We start from the raw sequence: 26,530 nt of genomic DNA, 5'->3' as shown, positions 1-26,530 counted from the left end.
AGAGCATAGATTTGAGGCTTGGGACTTGGTGTATCTTCATTTGCAACCCTACAAAGAATCATCTCTCAAAATAAAAGGGATATAGCAACTAAAGCCCAGATTATGTGGGCCCTACAGGATTGTGAGACGTGTAGGGGAAGTAGCCTATGAGGTAGAGCTTTCGGAGGGGTGTAAGATTCACAATGTTTTCCATGTATCTAACCTCAAAAAGGCCCTGGGACAACATGTATTCACTTCTACCAAGCTTCCACCATTAGACGAGGAAGGGGAGTTGATTCTAGTTCCAGAGGAAAGTTTGGAGGTAATAGAGTGGAAGCTGAGAAACAAGACTATTAAGGAGTACCTGGTGAAATCAAAAGATTTTCATGTTGAAGATGCCACATGTGAAGGGGAATAGGTGCTCCAACATCTGGGACAAAAGCTGCTTAAGGACAAGCAATCTTGGGCGAGGAGGGCCGTAATGTCCCCATCCGCTTAGGAGACATACAGAAGGCGATCTGCTAACCTAATAAGGTTGACGTAGGCTATGATGGGAAAAATTAATCAAGGGAGTAAATTTGCCTAGGAGAAAACATTACAAAAGCTAAAGTGGTGAAAAGGGGACATGGGTCCTAGGTTAATGAAAAGTCACTTTTAAATTATAGTGAGAAAACCCACTAAAGTGACTCTATTAAAATAAAAGGGTAAAAAGGTTGCAAAACTGGTGAATTAGTTATAAAAAGGGAAAATCAAGAACCTCTCCTCGTTCTTGCATTTGCTCACTTGAGAAAAAATAAATTTGGAGAGCTCTTAAAGAAGTGTCTATGGTTCTTGGAAACCCTCATTATGATTGCTAGTTTCAGTGTTGAAACTATACACCCTAGCTAGTTTGGGAGTAGGCTCACTCAAATTTTTCCATTGTGCTTCAAGAAGAAGAAGATATTTGCATGGAGTAATTCAGTGGTGTTATCAATTGATTTTATGGAATGTATTTGGCACACACCTTAAAGAGTTTCAATTAAATATTTATTTGTTTATATGTTCACCTGGTGACTCCTTAGTTTATTTGTATCATTTATTTTCATTTCAATGGACTTTTCATGGGTTTCTTTACGCTTTACTCCATTAAATTTTGCTGACATTACAGGTTTTCCAAATGAAATGCCAAAAATAGAGGCATGGGATACCCACTTATCCTATTTTCGAAGAGATGAAGATGATGATCTGACACATCTTATCAAATTCCATGATTGCATTCCCAAGATGGGGGTTGCCACGAGGATGTACTCATGAAGTTGTTCATGATGTCATTAGAAGGCGATGCTCGAAATGGTACAGAGGACTTCCTCCTAGTGGAATCTCTTCGTTGAAATATTTTCATACAATCTTTCATGAGTACTATAAATGTATGTATCCTACAATGTTGCTTGATTTTAATTCTTGTAAACGTTATAATGATAATAATATCAAAAATCAACATGATGATAATGGTAAAGAATCTGAAATGGATAATAAATATGAAGTAGAAAGTGATTTTGATGAATCTAACTTTGAAAATCTTCAAAGATCATCTTTTGTCTTAGGTACTAATGAACAGGATATGTTGCCATCAAATTCAGGAAGTCATGAAGAAGACACTCCCTTTCTAACAGAAGATCTTGCAATGCATTTATGTTTTAAGAAACCTCAAGATTCTATAACTCCTGTTGATTCTAACTTATCTTTGGTTTCGTGTTTAGAAATTAGAAATAATGATATTGATAGGGGAGAAGTTTCATCTGAGGTGTTTGACTCGATATCTAAGCAAATATAATTATGTTGTATATGCATGAAGATGCACACCAAAAAGTAATCAATAAAAATATTCTTCAGTCAATTGATCCAATTTTTCAACCTTTTTGTGATACAACCAGGAGACTAGTATGTGTACTTATCTTTGACCATTCTAATTCCATTCCATATAGTTTTCATGTTGACTATTCTCAACCACCTATTTATGATGATTATGAAGAAGAATTGATCATGAATCAGTTTTGGATTTTAATTCTTATTTTTAACACACTTTAGATACTTTTAATACTTATCTAAATGAAGATTATGACAACATAACTCAATCAACATCTTTGCAATATACTTAAGAACAACCTATCTATGAAAGTTATGAGGAAGATGAGCTTTTAAATGAAAATGGAATTAATGATATCAGTTCTTACCTTTCATCTCTTCCTAAATATGACAATCATTATCAATGTAATCATTTGCAAGATGATCCTTGTTCCAATTTGGAAGTTTTAGACAATAAATCTTATAAAGAAGATAATCTAGTTTCCCTTGTGTTATCACTCTATAATTTCCCAAGGCTTTGGAGAGAAACCCATAGGTAACCACAAAACCACTTGCAAAGCTAGGATCTAGCCCTTCCAGCTTCAGAGAGGGATCCCTCTTTCTAATTTAGATTTTTTGTTTTAAGATATTAGGTGAGTTATTGAGTTTTGTGTTTGGTTTTTTCAAAGATTTGGTTGAAAACTGTAGGGAAATTCCATTGGGCATCGAGCCATGAAGTCTTGGGGTGATTAAATACAAAAAGGATAGAGCAGCTATAACAGGGCAAAATATGCAAGCTTTTGGATATTTAGAGCATTTATGGAGTGAATAGGATGAAATTATTTAGATTCAATTAAATATAGAGCATGATGAATTCTATACTTAATATCAGAGTGAAAACATAAATATTTTTTATAACCCAGAGTAGAGTGTACTTAAACAAATTCAACCCTTTATCTTCTTTAAACAATAGAGACAGAAAAACATATGGAAAACTGAGGAAATAATAATTTCACATGAGAAGGAACATCACCAATTGCCTCACATGGGAATCCTAGAACAAACTCTTTGTATTATTGAAATTGATCACTTCAGTACATGCATAGCTTAGATCAAAATGTATGCTTTCTTCATACAAGTTCCAACCTTTTCTAAGTCTTATTTCTGAATATTTATACAAAACTATTACATCTGAGATCTGATTGCAAAATAAAATACATTTACAAATAATATATGTTAATGACACAACTATTTTAGATATAGAATAAGAAAAATAGGGAAATTTTTTCTAAACTTTGTTGCATTGTTGAGGCTATGTAGGAATCTGGTGATGACTATAGCTATTTCGCTACAAATGTTGTTCCTCTGATGCTGAAAATTTTGTGCTTCAGTTACACTTCACTCGATCAACTCTAGCAATCGGTCCCACCTTTCTTCACTTGGGATAGAAAAGTTAACCATATTTCTGAACCTTTCATCCACCTCGGTGTAAGTGTCAAAAGTTGGCTTATTGACAAAAAGGTGGTGGATTTCATGTTGAATATTCAAATCAAATTGTATTCCCTATATGAATGCTTCTCCACTAATAACTCCTTTGGCCTTTACAAATTTGGAAGCATCAGCACCTATGCTACACAACTATTCTTGGTAGTTTTCTAATGGGATCAATTTTCCATTAGAATTCTTGAGAGTAGGTAAACCCTTTTCCTGCAGCAATGTGAATTTTTTGTTGAACCTCCTAACCTGCAACTCAAGGTATTTGCATTTATTCTCCAGTTGTATCATTAAATTCTTTTTTGTTAAGACCCTCTTAACCTCCATGATTGTTGTTGTCCTGTTTGGAATGTTCAGGTCTTCTAGTTCCTCCTTGGTCTTGGAATTCAACAGCTTGATAACCTTTTGTGCCTCTTCTGGTCTATGCTCCAAGTTTGCCTTTGTGTTCTGTATTGTTTTTTTTACTCTTTGCACAAGTTATTCCTTCTCAAAAGTAATCTGAATTGAAGGCTACATATATGTTATGTTGGCATTTATATTCTGCCAAATGTTGTTCTTATCCTCTGCCAACACCTGACTGACAAAGGATTGGTCCTCATATTTCTATAACTGTTGGATGAGCTTGTAACTTTTCTACATTTCTGACAAATATGCATTGTCATTTTTAATCTTATTCTCCTCCATCCGAGTTAATGCCGCTGACAATTTCTCTTTCTTGGCCTGAACTGATGAAAATTCATCCAGAGCTCTCGTAAACTCTTTTGTAGACTATGAAGTTGTCGTCTTTACTAGAGTTTCTACTACTGTACCTGTCCTTGTTGTAGATTCTCTTGTTGCTTCCCACTGTTCTTTTTCTTTCAACAGTACTTTCATGCCCTGCTCCATCTTTTGTATCTATGCATTCTGCTCAACTACTATAGTAAATAATTTTTCTTTCTCCATTTCTATATCGACAACTTCTTTAGCTTGAGGATGTTCTGTGTAGGGTAGCTTTAGTTGCTTCCTCAATGCTTGAATGTTTACCTCCTTTCTCTTTATGAGCTCTTTTGTTGCTTTGATATCCTTGGGGTCATGTCCTAACTTTATGATCAAATCTTCTAGAGATTTGATCCTAATGTCCTTGGCAAATGATGACATCTTCTAAATCTTCAGTTGAGAATTCATGTTATTCAAAGATGACTATAATTTTGAAGCAGTCATGGCTGAACTAATAAGTGTTGAAAAAATCAGCTCCCCTGTTTGCTTGTGCAAATCGATTTGATTGATTTCATGTATCTTGCTAGTATCAATTGAGAAAATGGAGGCTTTGTAGTCTTCAACACTCCTGGGAGCTGGTACTAAAGGTTCCATGAAGGCCATTTGGAATTGTCCTTTCTCTGAATCAAATGCAGAGAGTAATCTATGTTGTGTTTTAGTTGTCTGCTTCCAAAATTTAGAGTAGGTGGAAGCCTTCAAAGCTTCATTCTTCAATTTTATCTCCCTGTATCTTGAAAATATACTTTGCTGAGTTGAAATTTGGGAACTGGATGATACTGGAGACTGGACTATTGTTTCTGTAGTAGGTGATTATACTGTTTCTTTCATTTGAGTAGAAGGAGTGAGAGGAGTTTCTGACAAAATCAATGTGGTTGTTTATCGTGTGTCCATTTCCTGTGGAGTTTCATCTTGAATAGTAATTACTTGAGGCTTAAACAGAGGATTTATTTGAGAATCTGACTTTCGACTAGTGGTTGGGTCCTTATTTTTCCTTTTAAAAACAATAAACTTTGCATATTGTCAGAATCAGTATGAGGCATGGCTTCCCCTTCCCTTTTGCCCTCCTTTTCCTTAGGAAGGGGTGTCTGCAAAGATGACTTAGTGACCAGTTGTCCTTCAGCTTCCTGTAAAGTTCCCTTTGTCCATTCCTCCTGGTAAACATATTGTTCAATTTCAGGCCTTGGTGTATGTGCATAGGAGGTACTTTTTTGTTCCAATCTAAGCTTAGAAATGATGCCTAGGGGATCATAGGACCAATGGAAACTAAGCTTGAATTTCAACTAACTCAAAATAGTATCCACTTCCTTTGCTTCAGCTCTGGTGTTGATAATATAGGGCCCTATATGAGCCTTCATCTTGAACTGTGTCTTCTTCTTATAGGAGACAAAATGCAGCTCATCCATGTTTAGCATTTGCCTAGTGTATTCTAATGCAAATATTCTAACTGGTATAAATACTAGAAACCTGTAAGGAGGTAATTTTGATCCATAAACTATAATATCAATGTAGTTATGGTATAAATACCAGTCTCCAACTTTCGATTGCTCTAACAAGTGTAAAAATTGAGTTGGCAAGAAACTGGTTGTAATTGAAAATAATTGATGGTTGTTTGCCAACTGCAAAAAATAGATAAAAATCCTAACACTATCTCATCTATCCACTGATCATTATGGTACTTGAGTAGTCGAGTTACCATAGAAATTACATGTTTGGAAATTTTAGGTAAAATTGAGACTGGATATGGGGGATTTGTCCAGGGTAATTCAACATTTTCTGGAAGGAAACACTCAAAAATTTGGGCTCTCTGAGGGAATGTCAATTTTTTATATAATTCCATTAAGACATCAGTAGAAAAGGATGATGGGAGGCTTGATATTCAATTTGCAGGGCCTGGCACATACTTTCAGGGGAAATGGAGAAAATGACTTCATTATTACGAGAAATGACAGCCCTTTGACTTGGCAAATATCGGAGATGGCACCAAACAGAGAATTCAGGGAAAAAGTAAGTTTGGGGGAAGACAAACTAACGGAGAAGGGATTCCAAAATACTCAAGCCATCACTTTTGTCCATGAACTTTTGCTTTGCCCAGTTATGGAGCTCGTACAAGTCAAATTCGAATTAGATCTCGACAATTTTGTAATGGGTGTCTATCAAGGGAGATTTGTCAAAATCTGGGACTGAGGGAATGAGGGGATTTGACTCTGTAATATTTCCCTTCCTTTACGGTTTTACATTTTGGGAGATGAAATATTGGGAACAGAAGAACAATGCTAGAGAAAAACTTGATAAAAAAAGGTCTAAAAACAAGTTTACTCGTGGAAAACTATCGACTTTGCACAGGGAAGGTTGTTGTAGAAGGCTTGCAGTTTGTGGCAATTTGTTCCTTTAATCTGCAGGATCAATGTCGTGCTCAAAGGGTTGAATGCTAGCCTCTATGGGTTTTTATAACAGTCCAATTGGTTATTTAGCGGGAAGACTAACGTCTATGGAGCGGAGAGATTAATTAGTAAAATGGATAGATGGTGGGAGTTAATGACATAATGTTCATTTAGATTTCGGGCAAATATTTAAACGGATAATATGACGTGGATGGGAGTAACATGGCAAGACAGATGGCAGAAACAAAGTGGCATGGGTAACGGTTATGTAGTGGGAGATGAGTGGTGGAAAGGGAGACACATGGTGGGAGAGAATTGGCGAAGGGATGAGTCGTTGGCGGGGGGGTGGATAGTAAGCGGTATCGGGAGGAGACCCCCCAAAATTCCCCAGGCACCACCACGTTGGCCCAGGGGTTTTGGCGGAAACAACTCCCCCCCCCCCCCCCTCGTGTTAATTGTTGGGAGTGTGGGGGGCGAAAACACCCCTCCGTCGTGGATTAGGGTGGAGTCAATCACGACCATTGATTCCAACACGACCTTTATTCATATATGCCAAAATAAATTTGTCATTTTATTACATAGCTTAAAACATAAAAACCAAATAAATGATAATAACCAAGGTTTAAAACCTTATAATTTGACATTTTTTTAATTTTGAAAGCGACATTTTGATTGGCTTGCTATAGGGGCCCACTTTTTCTTTATTTTTCTAATTTTTTGTTCATTTCTTTTGTTTTTTCACATATATATCATTTTTTTATATCCCCTATTTTATTTTTTCTTTTCTTTCTCTTTTTCTTTTTCTTTTAATTTTCCTTTTTATATCATATATATTTTTTACTTTTCTTCTTTTTCTTTTGAACTTTTGAAAATAATTTGTAGAATGAAATCATTATTTACAACATCTCATAGGAGAAAATCAATAATAATTGTCAATTGATCGTATTAATTATAGGACCCTAACACCTTGAATTTGATAGTGATATTTTTACTAAAAATATTGAGAATATTGAATTACACAATCATAACGATAATCTTCATTTTCCTAAGCATAATTTACAATCTTTCTCGCAACACATGGAGAAATTGGATTACACTACAATAGGTTCTAATTTGAAATACGGAAATTATTTTGGAAATACCCTTTAGCGGTTTTTTTATCATGAATCATCTGAAGGATGTCACGGAATTCTGGATTTCCATGGGAGTAATCTTCTTGAAATTTCAGAAAGCATCGAAAAGAGAATTTATGAAAGGCCCTCATAGGAAAACATCGCAGAAAACTTTATACTTGGAAGGCTTGATCATTTGTATTTTCACACAGAATATTGTGACTTTGTGAAAAATTGGATGGACAAGGTATTTCAAAGAACATCAACATATTATTACCTATACTTCTACTTTCTTTTGGGATGCAAGTTAGTTAACACAACTTACTTCTTTCTTAATTTACTTCTGATATTTTTGTTTTGGATAAGCAAGAAGCCCCGAGCTATGAGATATGTCATTAATAAGTTTTTGACTTGGTTACATTGGATTTTTTATTTATTTGATAAAGTTTGCTATTAGGACACATGCATATAAATTTTGTGCATAAATAAAATTATTACAATTTTGATTGCATATACTTTATGCATGTTTAGTTTAGAAGAAATAAACATGAAACCTTTACATCTTAAATAATCTTTAGTGCTCATAACAAGAATGAAAAACCCTCATTCTAGTTGCTAGTTTTCTTGTTGAAACTATACGCCCTAGCTAGTTTGGGAGTGGGATCAATCAGATTTCGACATTGTGCTTCATGGATGATCTGTAAATTGTCGTGGATATTCCACTAAACAGTTCTGATAATAATATATTAAAATTATGAATTTTTTATACTATTACAGTTTTATTAAACTTCTAGATCTGAAAATTTCACTGTAATTAGTGTATGCATGGGAATGGAAATTATGCAGAAAGTAGAGAATGACAAAATAATCTCACACATGCACATAAGACACAAGATATGATATGGGAAACCCTTTTGGGAGAAAACCCAACTAGAAGGTGAGGTTGCTTCGCTCTCCTTCTCTGTCTGGAAAATAAGGTTGCAAGTACAAAAGAGTAAGGCTTGTAGCCCCTGGGCTGCTACAGTGCACAAATCCTCCCTGTGTTGTTTACATCATATCCCTCTTAGCTATATTTTCTTAGTTATGGAACAAAATTCTCTCGAAAGAATGGAATGCATCTTTCTCCTAGTGGCCCGGTTATAACATAGCCTGATAGCCTACTAGTGGTTAAGTTTGAATACATCAACTCTTAACTAGAGTTACAATATAGACTCTTCTAGAGTATTTTACATCATAATGACGTGGCTATCCCCTTTACATGAATAATGGGGGCTGACGCAACATCCTCCTAAATTATTGGTGTGAAACCAGGAAAGTCAACTTCTAAGTGGCATAACTTTTGCATACAGACTCCGATTGACGCACTTCTTACGTCGTTGGAAATATATCTATGTGTAGAACAACATGAAAATGTGTTATGCTAAAGTAGAAAAATTTTACCCCCAAACAACATCGTTTGATGCCTCAAAACGCTCTGGGAAGGTTTCAAACCTCGTTTCGCCAAACTGAGTCTCGCTGGTAAAAGCGGCCCATGAGATGATTCCTCCACTTTTTCCACTCTGACATTGAGATGGATGAAAAATAATATAATGATTCAATATAGATCATAACTCACCATTTTGGGAGGATTTTGGTTCCCAAAAGCTTCTACTAAATGAGGTGAGGAAATTTTTCATCCACCTTCTCTCTCGTGTACCATTTAGCTTTGCCTAGAAGTTGTCCCTTCAACCCAATCTACCAAAGGCGATGCTTCCCATATCTTGTAGTTTTGGACCTCTTCTGCAAAAATGTATCTTCTATCAACTCTTCCTAAGCATCTGATGCCAAATCCTCCACAGAAGGTAGGACTTGTTCCTCTTCCTGATCTAGCATGAAAGGATCATAGAGTTTCAAATTATCTACATTCAGAACTGAGTAAATGCGCATATATGGTGGTAAACTAAGTCGACAGGCATTATCACCCACATTTTCCAATATCTCAAAGGGACCATACTTCAAAGCCTTGATTTTCTTACCAAGACCCCGTAGCCTCTCCTTTTTCAACTGTAGCCATACTATGTCTCCTATCTTGAATGATTTCTCTGTTCTGTGTTGATCATACATGGCCTTATACTTTTCTTACGACTTCTACAGTGTCCCTTGTACCTATAGATGGATATGTCTAATCTTTTCTATAATTTTTTCAACCCTCAAGGCATCTCATGTAAGATCTTCCTTCACGCCTCCTTGCTACCCATATGAAATATCCAAAGGTGAAGGCGGAAAATATCCAAAACAAGTTTCAAATGGGGACTTTCCTGTAGAAGTGTGGACTGATCTATTGTAAGAATGTTATATATAAACCATATTTTCATATCAAACCTTTGAATTCTTCTAGTTGTATCCCCTTAGAAGTTGAACCAAAGTCTTGTTGACTACTTTCATCTACCCATCTGTCTATAGATGGAATGTTTTAGATCTCTTTAACTTTGTGTCAATATTCTCCCACAATGTAGTCCATAATTCACTAAGAAATCTTGTATCCCTGTCTAAAATTATGCTCCTTGGTATCCCAAAGTGTACCTAGACCTGTTCAAAGAATAAGCTTATTGCTTCTTGTCTATTGATGGTCTTTTTATAAGGCGTCATAACACACATCTTGTTGAACCTGTCAACTACCATGTATAAGTAGTCATGTCCCTTGCTTGTTGTCAGTAAACCTCCCACAAAATCCATGGAAATGATTTCCCAAGGATGAATAGGTACAGGTAAGAGATGATATAGACTTTGTTTCTTGTTTCTAGGCTTGCTGGTACAACAAAGCATGCATCCACTTATGAACCTAGCTATGTGCTCTTGCATATTGGGCCAATACACATACCTCTACAAGTTAGGCACAGTCTTCCCTACACCAAAGTGCCCTGCAACCTTGGAGATGTGAGCCTCTCTAATCAGCTGCAATCACTCACCTTTAGGAACACATAGCTTATCCAGCCTGTAGAGTAACCCATCCTGGAGATGGTAGTCAATGGTGTTATCGCCATCGTGCACATGACTATGACTCTGCAATTGTTGATACACCTCCTTGAAGTCCTCATCCTCTAAATATGTCTCTTTGTATGCATCATGGGTGAATGGCTCCATGTGCATAAGAGTCCCCAAAGTTGTAATATTTGATGTGGGTGGCCTTGAAAGCATGTCAGCCAACTTGTTTGTGCTTCCCTTCTTATACTTGATCACCAAATGAAATTGTTGTAAAAACCCCATCCACTTGTAATGCCTGGTCTGTTGTAGCTTACTCTGGGCCTGCAAGTACTGTAATGGCTAGTGATCTATGTGGATTACTGTCTCCTTTCCCATCATATAGTGCTTCCACTTCTTCATAGCTTACACCATGGCATAGAGCTCCTTATCGTAGGTAGGGTATTTAAGGACTTCCCCATGAAATACTTCATAATAGTAGCATACAGAGATTCCTTCCTGCATCAAGACAACTCCCATAGCATACCCACTCGCATTTATCTCCACTTCAAAGTGCCTTTGCAAGTTTGTTAATGTCATAACTGGTGCTTGGCTAATCTTCTTCTTTAACTCCTTGAAAGCCTTTTGTTGACCTTTTCCCCACTAGAAACTCTTGCCACTTGTTGTTATGGTGTGGAATGGCGTTGCTACCACTGAAATAAGGCTATGAATTTCCTCAAGTACTATGTTGCCCCAGTGAAACTCCTGACCACATAAACATTAGTAAGCACTAGCTATTTCATGATGGCCTCCATATTGGAAGGATCTATCTTCAACTCTCCTCCATCGATCACATACCCCAGATACACCAAAGACTGTTGCGCAAAGTCACACTTCTTAAGATTTGCTACCAGTTGGTGCTTCTTCAATGTTTCCAGGACCTACGTTAAATGTGAAATATGCTCCACTCAAGTAGAATTATATACCAGTATATCATCAAATAGAAAATAACAAATGAATCTATAAAATGGCGCATTATATCATTAATTAATCTCACAAATTTAGTTAGTGCATTACATAGGCCAAATGGCATGACTAACCACTCATACAAACCTTACCTGGTTTTGAAGGTGGTCTTTCAGGTATCTTCTTCTTTGACTCGAACCTAGTGATATCTTGACTTCAAGTCTAGCTTGGTGAAGTAATTAGCTTGTTGCAACTGATCCAACATATCATCTATCATAGGCAAGGGGTATATGTTCTTAAGCATGATTTTGTTCAATCCCTTGTAATCTATACATAGCTTCCAAGTGGGTGACCCATATGGTGATGTACTCGGTCGAATGACACCCTGTTCCAGCAGCTATTCAATGTTTCTTCACCTCACTTACTTGTATAAAAAACTTCTTATACAACCCAATATCCAAAATGTGGAGTCCGGAAATAGCTAGATCTCGTGCTCCACTCCTCTCTTAGGCGGTATCCCTTTAGGCTCTTGAAACACATCCTTGTATGCTTGTAACAACTCATCCAATTGTTGTTTGTATTTCTTAGTACACACCTCCAGGGATGCCTTACCTCTTATTGACTCCTCTACACACTGACTTTCTCTTAAAAACAATAAAACATACTTCTTGCTGGAACTGATCAATTTCTTGGCTTGGTTGGCACTCACCAATGAAATTTTTGACTTACCTTTGTGCTTATTGATGATAAATGTTTTTCCATCCTTGACAAGTCGATACTGGTTGGCTCTCCTCATGAATATTGCATCACGCATGTACATGTATGGACTCCCAAACACAACTCCACATACATTGATCTAGATCTTTAACTTCAAGGATGCATTTAGAATTGCATATAACATAGCATATTAACCATGAAACTTAAACCACATAAAAAGAAGCAAAAAAACATATGCAAACATGAGATCAAGACACAATTATTTGATTATCGAGTTCACCCAATGTGGGCTACATCTCCGAGCCCTCCTCAATAGTGGGGAGGTCTTCTTTTATTAAGTTGCATCAAAGAAATCAGTTACAAGCAACTTCATAAAAATGACCCTTATACCTCCAATCCTGATGATGGCCTGAAAATAGAGAGCTCAACCGGAGAAACGAACATCACCACTGAATTATTGGCGCAAAAACGTGCAAAATCTGTTATAAACTTGCCCAATTCTAACACTCTTACCTCAGGCCCTTTAGGGAATCTTTAAGGAATCTTTGTTGATGCCCCACTCACGGTTGCAACCCTAGGCCTTCTCCTGGTTCCGCAAATCTGGGTTCCAACCTCTGCCTCTGCTTCGTTGGTCGTTGTGAAAATGGTTGGTGTTTAAATATTTGTGCGTCGACGAAGCCACCAAGGAGTGAGCTTGTGGCTCGATGGTGGCAGATCCAACTAGGCAGGCGGAGGTCGGGTTATCAAATCCCCCACCCACCCATAATAGCGAACATTTTTTGTTAAATGGAAAACAGTTTGTTGGCATGATAAATACACGGTTGGCGGTTACATTTCATATGTGGTAACAGTTACATTTCCCCACAGCTTATGTGATAAATGTTGGTTCGGTGGGCGGGTCCACCAGGGGTTCCTACCCCACCATCCTTTTTTGGTTTCATATGGTATAACTGTGGTGGGTGTGGTGGCGGGGTTTGACCACCCATCACCGTGTATTATATATATATATATATATATATATATATATATATATATAGATATATAGCAGGGTTGGTGGCCCGCCAACCATTTCTTATATTTTTTTATTTTATATTTTATACAAAAAGCCTCATTGGTTAAAAATCGTCAATTGAAAAATAAGAGATATTGGACAAATTAACCATCCTACAAATTCACACGTTCTGATGGCTAAATTCTATGCGTCGGGTCTCGGTCAATTTGGTTCCTCTTTAAGCCTGCCACTTGGCCAATTTTGACCCAAACTTTGACGAGCTATAACTTGACCATACAAACTCAGATTTGAGTGCCGTTCACACCTATGGAATCAGTGAGACGAGCACTATGACTGGTCTTGGTTTCACTTCCATCTGAAGACTTTGATTTTTGAGCTATTTTCAAGGCCACTTATATTTCTGGATCCTTCCAGATCATTCCTCCCCACTGAGGAGATTTTGGTCCTCCAAAAGCATGACCACATCCTACACACTACCTGTGTCCTCATCAAACCACACTTTCAACATCTGCATTGCATGCAAATCTGGTACATTCTTTGCAATCACATACAAAACCACACATGACTCAAACAACCCCATACTTTCCAAGAGTTTATAACACACTCTTTGGTCAAGTTTTACATAATAGAAACCAATACCCCAGCTACTAACAAAAGGCCAAAAACATCATTGTTGCTTTAGTAAGCGATGGAAAACACATCATCACTTTTACAATTATTCACAACACATGATTTACAAACTGTGGCCATGAAAAGCTACTATATCTAGCAAAACCATCTCTTACTCAATAAATCAGACCACCATGAATGTGGTGGATTCATTTGTTGAACATCTTTTCCAACTAGTTTCTTCATGGGTGCTTTCTGGGCTTGGAGTGTCTTACATGCGGCTTTCTGGTGTCCATCCTCATTGCAATAACTACAATGATTCTTTTTCCTCAAAACTTTCTAGATCGTCTTGGAACGCTTTCTCCTTGTGTGCCTTTGATAAGTGCTCGTGGAACCCTCACCATCAATGGAATGTGATTAAGTGCTCTCATCACCCGTCATTGGTTGGTCACTGGCTGTCTTAGGGCATTCCCCAACTTCCTTTCTGACATATCTAAGTCCTACATAGTGAGGAAATTCTTCCACTTTGATAGGGTTCACAATGCCTTGGCCATTAATGTTGAGGCCCTTTCCTTGATACCCCATTTTCTTTAACAATTTTGATCCATCTCTTGTAGTATGTCTCTCAAAAGCAGCGAAATCATCATCTTAAAAAGTACATGAAATTGAAGAATCACTTTTTACCTTAGGCTTGTTATGTTGCAACTTTTCTAAGGCCTCCTCCTTGGCTTGTAACTAATGTTGCAACCTTTGTTTCTCCTTATCTGCTTCTTGTAGGAGCCTCCTTAGTTCAACATTCTCGGCCTGAATGCTTTTATTGATTTCTTCGAGTTCTTAGAGCCATGCCGCATTTGGTGCCCTTTTCATATTGGGTACAATATTTGTTGAAATATTTGTCTCATCACCCGAATCGGAACCCAAGTTGATGGGTCTATCTGTTGCAATCCCAAGAGTCATGATCTTCATTTTGTCACCTAAGTCTGATCCCATGTTAACTGGTCCATCGCCTGCAAATCCCACAGTTGTGATCTTCTCATCATCCTCGGATTCAGATTCTTGGTCTTGTTACATGGTTGCAACTGTCTTCTACTTCCCTTTTCTGTCATTCCTCTTAGGTCTCAATTCTAGATGTAGTTTCCAACAATTCTCCTCATCATGCCCTTCTTTCTCACAATCAATACACAAGGGCTTTGATCCTCTTCTCTTAGTTGTTGTTGTCCTCTTTGGGTGATCGTCTTGTTCATGCTTCTCCTTGCTTTCAAGATGTACAACCTTCACACTAGCTTCATCAAGAGACTTAGGTTCAAATAATAACAATGAATGACGCAAATAACTATGCAAAGAGCCAATATATTTCATCAACATCTCAAAAGTGTCTAGTGGAACATTCAATGCTAATACTTGTTTTCTAAACTCCTCTGTAAAATTCTAAACAGTTTGACCTTTGCTTTGCTTCAAATGTTTCCATTCCATCATGGCCTTCTATCTGTAACCTAATGGATAAAATTGTCCTCTTAAAGCAGAAATGAACTCAGACCAAGATGAAAGAAGTTTATGACTACTCTTACCACCTTGCTGCAATTTTCCTTCCCACCAAACGAGAGAACTGCCACTCAATTGAAGGGATGCTAGTTGGATCTTGACTTCATCCTCTTTGATTTGTTGTATGTGACAATACAGTTCAACTTGTCTTATCGAGTTATCTAGATTTTCTGCATTAGATTCTCCACTAAAAATAGGTAAATCAAATTTGACATCTAGCTTAAGAAAGGGCTCTTTAGATGTATTCCTCTTATGCTTGTTAGAGTGATGAGAAGAAGCAGAAGAAGAATTGTCACTAGAAGATGGAGAGGGAGGAGGCTCTTCTCCACCGCTGATTTGAAGCTCACAATTTGCTCAAAATTAAAAGTTGTCAAATCGGTGTGGAACTTGAACGACCGTGTAGTGCTTGTCGTCTTGAATCCAACACAACTGTTTCGCACAAAACAGACTCCGTATACTCCCAGAAACGAGATCTATTTGTTTTTCAAAATAGATGAATTTTTTCAAAATCAGTCCGTACTACTGATGTGGTAGGGTGACGGGGATCTTGACGTGGCAGGGTGATTGTGCATTAACTAGGTTTCCTCCAATGAATCAGGGGGTGCCAAGTGGCACCTCGTCATTGGTGTGATGTGTCAATTTTTGGTTGATGGGTTGGTGACCAACCACAAGTTGCCACGTGGCCCAACCAGGGTCTGCCATGTAGCAACCCGAGGGCAACCAAAATTTATGGCAAGTCGGAACTGCACTCCGTGGGTTTCAAACTTGAGACCTGCCCAACACAAACATTAGACTTAACCACTATGCCAAACGATGGTTCTTGTTTAAACAACAACAAAAATATATATTTCAAAGGTTGGATGGGCACATATGGCATGGGGGTTTGGGCTTAGGGCTAGCCCCTGGCCACCCCAGCACCACGAGACCACAGGCCGGGGGGGCGGGGGGCTAGGCCCTAGCCCACTCCTATGGTGTTAACCCAAACGTGCAGCATATAATCGTTGCCATGTGACATGGCATAGACCGTGGCGTTAACACATAACTGCCAAGCCACCATAACCATCAGTGCCTTAACCTTTGACCTTAACCGCCCATGTGACCGGGTTCACAATGGTCAGTCCAACGTTTAGCGGAATGGGTGGGGCGGGGGGGGTTAAGAGCATGACCTCTGGTCCCATGCGCACCCATGTGGCCACAAAATTCGGAGTTAAGGCCTTGGTGGCTAAATTAATGCTTCGACAATTTTGCCTAGCGTTTGGCAAAATTGTAGGACTGATGCCGGATTTGGGGAAATTTGTAGAGTGAATAGTGCAAGAGCTAGGGAAGCTCATAACTCTTTCTTTTTTGATCCAATTCAGCAGAAAGAGGCTAGACAATCATATTTGGGTCTTCTGAAACCAATGGAACAAGTTTCAAAGCCATTGGGGCACTTCTTAAGAGACTTTTTGTAGGTTTAAGTCTATGGGTGCTATGATCAACTAGGGGATTGAATCATTTTTTGAAGGCTTTTGAGTATGGAGAGGACCTTGTAGGGGGCTTTCCAGCCTTCATATGTTTTCTGCAACAACTGAGACATCTATGGTGTAGCTCATGTTTCTCTTTTCTCATTATGTCTTTGAGGAAGCTCTCTTTTAGTACTTCAAGTGAATTGTTGTACTTGTTATGCTCATTATCAGATGGAGTATGGGGTCTTGATTTGAGAACCCTTTTCTTGCTAATTGTTTCATGACTAACTGTAGGTTGTCATGTTTTTAGAGTGAGAGTTATTTGTAGATCAATGTTTCCTTGAAGGGGAACTAGCCACTTTTTTGGTCAGCACACTTTACGTACTCTTTATCACTGAAGTATTTTGAGCATAATGAGATTGGGTCAAGCCATTCGAAGCTGGACCAAGGAGACATAGCCCAGGAGGGGTGAACTCCTTTATCAATTGCTGAGTGTATTAATGTTATGTTGTTGTTTAGTGTTTTACTTATGTTAATTTGCTCATGAAATTTACATAAAAACACATTTAAAAAAACCCATGTAAAACTTGCAATTTATCTCATAATCCTCAAGCACTTTGTTTACTATTCAAAATTGGAATTTAGCACAACAAACACTAATTTTCCTATTCAAATCAATTGCCTCCATTATTTACCGATGCATGGTCATATGGATCTTCCTTTTTGGGCTTGATTGTCTTCTCATACTATGCAAATAGCTTGTTAACTTTCTCTGCCATGTTGTAGAAAACCTTGCCATGGTTTCACTCTTCTTCAAATCGAGCTTCCTCATCTTCCATGTTCCATCTTCGTGGTGCATGCCCTGCTTCAAGATCAAAGGACTTAAGTTTTCCTTCACCTCTTTGTAGCTTGTTCCTGGTTAACATTCACTCATGCAACTCACATCAAGAAGACTGGCTCTGATACCAAAATTGATCCAGATCTTTAACTTCAAGGATGCATTTAGAATTGCATATAACAAATCATATTAACCATGAAACTTAAACCACATAAAAAGAAGCAGAAAACATGAGATCAAGAAACAACGATTTTATTACGGAATTCTCTGGGCCTTTGCTCAATATTGGGGAGGCCTTCTTTTATTTAGTGGCATCAAAGAAATCAGGTTACAAGCAACTTCATAAAATGACCCTTATACCTCCAATCTGGATGATGGCCTGAAAATGGAGAGCTCATCTGGAGAAATAGACATCACCACTGAATTCCTGGCACGGAAACATGTAAAATTGACTATAAACTTTCCCAATTCTAACACTGTCACCTCAGGCACTCTAGGGAATATTCAAGGAAGCTTTGTTGATGCTCCGCTCAGGGTTCCAACCCTGGGCCTACTCATGGTTCCACCCAAATTGTGGTTTCGTAGCTCTGGGTTTCAACCTCCACCTCAGCTTCGTTGGTCATTGTGGAAATGACTGGGGTTTAAATATTTGTGCGTCAGCAGATCCACCAAGGAGTAAGCCTATGGCTCGTTGGTGGCAGAGCCGACTAAGCAAGTGGACGTCGAGGTATCGAATCCCCCGCCTACCCATAATTGCGAACAATGTTTGTTAAATGGCAAACAGTTTGTTGGCGCGGTCAATACGCGATTGGCAGTTACGTTGACTATCGGCAATTACATTCCATATCTGGTAACGATTACATTTCCCTGCGGCTTATGTGATAAATGTTGGTTCGATGGGCACGTCCGCTAAGGGTGGCCTGCCCCACCATCATTTTTTTGTTACATATGGTATAAATGTTGTGGGTGCGATGGCGAGGTTTAACTGCCCGCCATCATGTACTATATATATATATATATATATATATATATATAGAGAGAGAGAGAGAGAGAGAGAGAGAGAGAGCCTTATTGGTTAAAAACCGTCGACTGGAAAATAATAGATATTGGACAAATTAACCATCCTAAAAATTCACCTGTTCCGGTGGCCGAATTCCATGCGCCATGTCTCAGGAAATTTGTTGCCTCCTTAAGCCTACCACTTGGCTAATTTTGACCCAAACTTTGACCAACTATAACTTGGCCATACAAACTCGGATTTGAGTATCGTTTGCACCGTTGCAATCAAGGTGACGAGCACTAACAATTGGTCCTAGTTTCACTTTCATCTGAAGACTTTGAATTTTGAGTTATTTTTAAGGCCACTTATATTTCTGGATCATTCTCAATCATACATCAAGGGGAACCACATCTAGATCTACTTCATCAATAAAATCAACACTATTAAAAAATCTAATTTTACATTGTTTTGTTATCTTTAGCTCTACATCCTTATTTACCCATCCCAGTGGATATGGGTTTGGATGATCATGAACTTCCAACCCCAACTTCTTGACTAGATTTATTGCAATGAGATTCACCTACTATCCTGAGTAAAATAAAGCACCAACCTTCGTCTTCTTAACTTGTATATTTATATGGAATTGTTTGGTTATTTATTTCTCCTCCTATTGTTGAAGGCTACTCAGATTCACCTCCTTCTGCACTTATGTACAGATGATCTTCTCATCCACATCCGAGTTGCTTTCAACTTGGTTTCTCGAATCTGTGGCCATGATATTCTTCTACTTTTTATCTTTCTTCTAGTTCTTTAGGTTTAGCTCAGGATGCAACTCCATCATTTCTCCTCTATATGGCCATCAATGTTGCAGTGGTTACAGTGGTTGCTAGGATCCTTGCACTAGTGTGTTGTGTATGTTGTCTTTTTATATTTTCCCCATTTTTTCTTCTTCTTTCCCTCCTTAGAAGCATCATGTTTCTCCTTCTGCTTCGATCCACCCGATTGCGCTCTCTTCAGGTCTATGTTCTCCAAGTACTATACTTGTACATAAGCCTCGTCCACCAATTTGGGCTTGAATAGCATCACTTGCCCACGCAAGTGGCAGTGCAGAACCCCTATATACTTGAGGAGTACATCTGGGTTCTTTGGAAAGATACCCAACATTATAACCATCTTTTTGAATTTTGTGGTGTACTCCTACATGCTTTTGCCCGACCTTTTCCTAAACTAATGCCATCGTATCCACTGGTCCTCCACGTAGCCAATGGGATAAAACTATGACTTAATGATGGTTTTGAAATCCTCCCACTTAATCACTGGAGGTTCTCCCTCCAACCCGAAGGTCTAAGTGTGGATCTCCCACCAAGCTAGCACATGGCCCTCTAATTTCAGTCGTGCAAATGAGATATTTTTCCCTTCCTCGATCTGATGGATGCTGAAATAAACTTTCAGTTGTGGCAACCAGTGGTTCAACTTTAGAGCATCAATCTCATCATGGTACAACTTGATATTGATTTTTTCTTCCATTTTAAACAGGGATTGATTCACGGCACTCGAACTGGCTTGATCTTAACTTGGTTCTTTCTTTGGCTAATTCTATGTTTCTCCCTGACCTTCTGATCCCCGTTCTGATTTGTCCTCTACATTCGAACCCCCATCTTCTCCAAATATCCTCGGCTTGTTATTAAAGGTCGCCATGAGGAGGCTTACATTGTGGTTGATATCTGTGACTTGTTTTTCTAGCCGCGTAAACCTCACCTCTACAAGATCATGAGGTTTGTTTACAGATTTGTCGGTCATGATTAGGGTTTTACGATTTTCGGCCTTACCTAGATCCCTACAATTTCCACAAAATACCCAAAGAAAACTACTCTGATACCAAATGATCAGTAAACTGCCGTGGATATTCCACTGGATCGTTCGTCACAATAGATCTTATAATAATATATTAGAATTCTAAAAATTTTACATTAATACAGTTTTATTAAACTTAGAGATCTGTAAATTTAACTGTAATTAGTGCATGCATGTGAATGGAAACTATGCAGAAAAGTAAAGAATGAAAAAATAAGCTCACACATACACATAAGACACAAGATATGCTCTGGGAAACCTTTTCGGGAGAAAAACTACCTAGAAGGTGAGGTCGCTTCACTCTCTTTCTCTGTCTGGAAAATAAGGTTATAGGTACAAAGAAGTAAGGCTTGTGGCCAGTGGGCTAATACAGTGTGCAAATCCTCCCTATGTGCTTTACCTCTTATCCCTCTTGGCTATAGTTTCTCATCTATGGAACAAATGCTCTCGAAGGAATGGAATGCCTCTTCCTCCTAGTGGCCTAGTTATAACACAGCCCGATAGCCTACTAATGGTTAAGTTTGTCTACATCAACTCTTAACTAGAGTTACAATATAGACTCTTCTAGAGTCTTTTACATCATAAACATGTGGCTAGCCCTTTTTCCATGAATAATGGGGGATGGCGTGGCATCCTCTCGAATTATCAGTGTGAAAACAGGAAGGTCAACTTTTGAGTAGCATAACTTTTGCATACGGACTCTGATTGATGTACTTCTTGGATCATTGGAAATATCTCTGTGTAGAATAACATGAAAATGTGTTATGCAAAAGCAACAAAGTTTTACCCCAAAAAAGTGTCGTTTGATGCCTCAAAACACTCTCGGAAGGTTTCAGACCTCGTTTCTCCAAACTGGATCACGCAGGTAAAAATGGTCCCATGAGCTGATTCCTCCACTTTTTCCACTCTGAATGCATCGAGATGGATGAAAAGCAATATAATGATCCAATATGGATCAATGGAGAAGAAGATACTTCTAGAAAGGAGTAAGTCAGTGGTGTTATCAATTGATTTTTATGGACTGGCTTTTGCTATTCTATATCACTTATATTGGTTGAGCATAACCATTAAGGAGTTGACTTTTGGGGTCATATTTGGAGGGTCAAGTTAAAGAGTCTGGTTGTAGCATTTGAGGTCGAGCTTACTTCCCTACTGTTATTCAAGTTTCACTGTTATAAAGGGTCGATTCTCACCACAAAAAGGGGTCGAGTTACCTAGTCTATTTCTAGGTCAAGTCCACCTTCAAATACAACTGATTTTCCTAATCCATTGATCGAATATCTTTGTTGTCAACAGGTTGTGAGTAGTATACATAAAGGAGGGCCAAGTTCTAATAATAGTGGGGTCAAGCTTGTCATCCATAAATTGTTGGTCAAAAGCATATTTTGTAGGAGGATGAGAATCACCATAAGAGTTGTTGGTCGTGTCCCTTTACAAACCAAGAACCCTCTCATTTTAGAGGACAACCATTTTTGTTTGCATTCCACGGTCTCATATTTTCTATGCACTGAGTATATTTTCAAAGGTTATCACTGCCTTAAAGCTCAGAGATTAAGTTGTTTGCTTAGGGATATTATTTTTGGGTTGTATTTACCTTTAGAAGGCTGATTTCCATTTTCCAAGGGGTAGAGATATAGACCTTTGAAGGTTGAGTATGCAGTTGGGTTCGCTAAACCTTTACTAGCTTGGGTGTTTGTAAGTCTACTATCATTTGTGGTTATGCATATATCTTTATCTTGTTGTGAAACTTATATCAATGGTAAGTATGCCCTCTAAATTTAATAAAAAATAGATACCAATTGTTCTGAAGTACTTTAGTGATGTTTTTTTGGCACAATATATGTTATTTTAAATTAAACATGTGGAGAGAACACCCATGGGTAATTGTATGCAAATTGTTCGACAAAATACCATAGTGAAAAAAAAAAATAATAAATAAAATTAAAAAATTAAGAATTAAAATTAAAAATTAAAAATTAAATAAATAAATAAATAAAATAAAATAAAATAAAAAACAAAAAACAAAAAATAATAAATAATAAATAATAAATAAATAAATAAACTCATAAATTTAGTGGGAAATTTTGAGATATTCCAAGAGGGTATCTTACAATGGTATCATAGCATGGCCATGGATAGTTGTGTGGTTTGAAGGGAAGAATACATCACAATTTGATAAGTTTTGAAGATCATCACTCCAGGGGTGTCACCTATAGGAGAAATTATCAAGGCAGAGAACCCACTCCACTTTGGGGAGAAGAAGAAGAAGCTCATGAAAGGGAGAAGGAGGTACAATATGAAAAGGGTGACAGAGACATGGGGGATACGAGAGATCAAGGAATTTAATAGTTTTATTAGCATCATAAATGAGTTGGCTAAGGGCCAAAAAGTGATGGTGGAGTTGATGGGGAAACTAGCCAACAATGGAGGTTCTACTGAGGTCTCAAGGGATGACCAGCCGGAGAAGGGTCCCATTAATTGTGAAGGATCTAATAGTGGAAAAGGCAACTAGGCATGCACGACCATGCAAAGCAACCCACACATATATATCAAGTCATCTAGACCCACTATGATGCAATTTCTAAATGAGACAATTATTCCCCATGAGTAGCAGGATGATTAGGACATACCTTTTGGGGAATATTTGGAGGAGTATAGAAGGTTGGGACGATACTTTCAATTTTCCATGAATTTTATGCACTTCTGCAACATCAATATGAGGAACAAGCCTAAAGGAGATAATAAGGATATGATGCAAAACCATAAACTTCAGAAGACTCTGGGGAAAGTGACCATCCCATGTTTTGATGGATCATCAAAATGTTCAGCTAGATTATGGGTTCAAAATATGGACACATAGTTCCAGCTACATCAGATGATAGAGGTTGTTACCATTAATCGGTTGTGTTACATTTGGATGGTGAGGCCCATGAGTGGGAGTACCATGGGTTAATGACTTTGGGTCATGGCAACATAACTTCATATTTTGAGTTTACTTAGAGACTCATAGAGTGCTTTAACAAGAAGGACCCAAAGATTCATTTTGGAGAGTTGGCACAGCTCAAGAAGACTAGCAATCCAAAGGCATATATTTCAGAGTTTCAAAGGTTAGTAGTTATGGTCATCGACATATATGAGGCAGGGTTGGTGATGTTATTTGTTGAGGGGCTATCTGAGCCTCTACATGGTTGGGTTAAGGGTTATCAACCCGCCACTCTACTAGATGTAGTTGGTAGAGCCAAAGATATGCAATATGTTGTTCCTAGGATCAAATTTCCTAACAAACTATGATTTCCTCAAAGGGACAAAGATGCTAAATCCTTTCAAAGGGAGTACACTGAGAAATCAAAGCTAGATGAGGGAGACCCAGAAGGAGTTGAGGAAGAATAAGCTTTGTTTTATCTATTAAGAGCCTTGGGTGCCAGGACACGGATGCACAAGGAAGGACAAACATGGCAAGGTACACTACATTATGACCTACTCAAATAGTGACAGTGATGAGGAGGATGGGGAGTCGGGGAAGGGACGAATACGGGAACAAGGACATCTGGGAGCTAGGAGGAGTCATCATAGGCTAGGGCTAAAGGACTTGTTATTGCATTCATGTCACTAATTCCCATATATCATGTATTCAAAGTCAGGGGGTTATGTTAGGACAGAAAGTGATAGTGTTGATTGATGGTGGAGAAACCCACAACTTTATAGATGCAGCGATGGTGGATTGAAGGGAGATTCAAACACAGGAGTTTGATGGATTCATAGTGGTCATACCAGGTGGTCATCAAATGGACTACACTAGTTGGATCCTCAAACTAAAAATAACCATGGGGAACTACACTTTGATGAATGACTTCCTTGTGGTGGACATATTGGATACCAATGTGGTACTTGGTGTTCAGTGGCTTTACTCCATAGGAGGAGGATGGAGATGGAGTTTACAGATCATGACGACAAAAAGGTAGTTTTGTGGGCTATGCATCAATATCCACCCAAGATAGTATCATGTTAGAGTATAGAGGCAGTGTTGCAACATGGAAACATAGAATGGGCAGTAGAGTACTACATTTCGAACAAAAGGCATCTGGAGCCACCTCAATAGTATCCAGATGACATTTAGGTATTACTCCGCAAACATAAAAAAAAAAAAAAAAAAATAAATAAATAAATAAATAAAATAAAATAAATAAATAAATAAAATAAAAAATAAATAAAATAAAATAAAATAAAAAAATAAAAAAAAAAAAATCGTGACATTTCTCTAGGTAGACCTCCAGATTGGGGATTTGAGCACGTGATAGAGTTGGAAGAGGGGTTGTAGGCTATTATAACTAGCACTTATCGTCATCCAAAGGTTTATAAGGAAAAAATTGAAAAGGCAATCAAGGAGTTGTTGAGATTAGGCCACATTCGTTCTAGTTCTAGCCACTTTGCTTCTTCGATGGTGATGGCTAAGAAGAAGGATGACACCTTGAGGATGTGCATTGATTACCAGGCACTCAATAAAGAACAATAAAAAACCAATACCCCATTCCAACGATTGATGAGCTAATGGATGAACTGAGGGGAGCAAAATATTTCGAAGATAAATCTTCGCTTGGGGTACCATAAGATCTAAGTTCAAGAGTAGGATATCCCGAAAACTTCTTTCAGGTGTCACTATGGGCACTATGAGCTTTTAGTTATGTCATTTGGGCTAAACAATGCCCCTATAAAATTTTAGTTTTTCATTACCATGTGCTCAACAAATAGGTGTGAGAGTATTTGGTGGTTCTCTTTGACGATATTATTGTCTACAACAAAACTTGGGAGGATCACCTCAGGCATTTTGGCAAAGTGTTGGGGATTTTGGAGGAGAAGGATTTATACACAAAAGGGTCCAAGTGCGAGCTTGGTATGACTGAGATGCTCTATTTGGGGCATTTGATCAGAGAAAATGGGCTCCAAGTGCACCAGGATAAGATCAGGGCAATCATTGAGTGGCCTACCCAAAAAAATGTGATTGAAACGAAGATATTTTTGGGCCTTTGCACATATTATAGGAAGTTTGTTAAGGGGTTATCACATCTAACAACACCTATTACAGACCTCACAAAGAAAGGAACTTTTAGTTGGTCTGATAAGGCATAGGAAACCTTCGAGGGAATGAAGCGGGTAATGAGTTCATGCCCTATGCTGGCACTACCATATTTCACTCGGTTATTCATGCTTGAGTGTGATGCTTTAGGGGCCAAGGATAGGTGCAATGTTAATGAAAATTCACCACCCCATTGTGTTTCAGAGCCGAAAGCTCAAGGATTATTAGCAGCATTACTTTGTATATGATAAAGATATGTTGGTCATTATTCATGCACTAGCCAATTTTAGAGAATACCTAGTGAGGAACGGATTTAAAGTGAAGATTGAGCATAATAGCTTATGATTCTTCGTGGAGCAGAAGGAATTGCACGAGAGGAAACATAAGTGGATCAACAAACTACAAGAATATGATTTTGAGATTGAGAATGTGAAGGGAAAGAACAATGTGGTAGCAGACACCTTTCCTAGAATGCAATCCATTCTCTCTCTCATGGAGAATACGGATGACTGGAAGTCACTCTTGCTAATGGAGTACTCCAAAAAAAAATCGCTTGTAAGATCCTCGATGGGCCAATCCAAGATGACAAGTACTATGTTGTTGATGACATTATTTACTACAAAAACCAAATTTACCTAGTGTTGGAGTCTTAACTCAAGGAAAATATCATGTAGGTAGCACACAGCTTGCCCTTAGCAGGGCACCCGGGGTACTTTAAGACCTATAGGCAGGTCAAGGAGAGTTTCACATGGATGTTATGAGGTTCGTGAGAGAATTCAACATCTTCCAACAAAACAAAGCAGATCGTACTCATCCATGAGGCTTTCTTCAATCACTTCCCATCCTGGAACGAAAATGGGAAAGCATTTCCATGGATTTCATTACGACATTTCCCCAGGTGCGGGGGAAGAATTGTATTTATGTCATAGTGGATGGGCTCACAAACTTGCACACTTCTTCATCATACCTTCCAAATATTCAAAAGCA

The sequence above is a fragment of the Pinus tabuliformis genome, chromosome 9, assembly GCF_031772625.1.
Source record: "Pinus tabuliformis cultivar Carrire ecotype Pingquan chromosome 9, CPIR1, whole genome shotgun sequence".
NCBI classification, from domain to species: domain Eukaryota; kingdom Viridiplantae; phylum Streptophyta; class Pinopsida; order Pinales; family Pinaceae; genus Pinus; species Pinus tabuliformis.
This window is presented reverse-complemented; position numbering follows the sequence as displayed.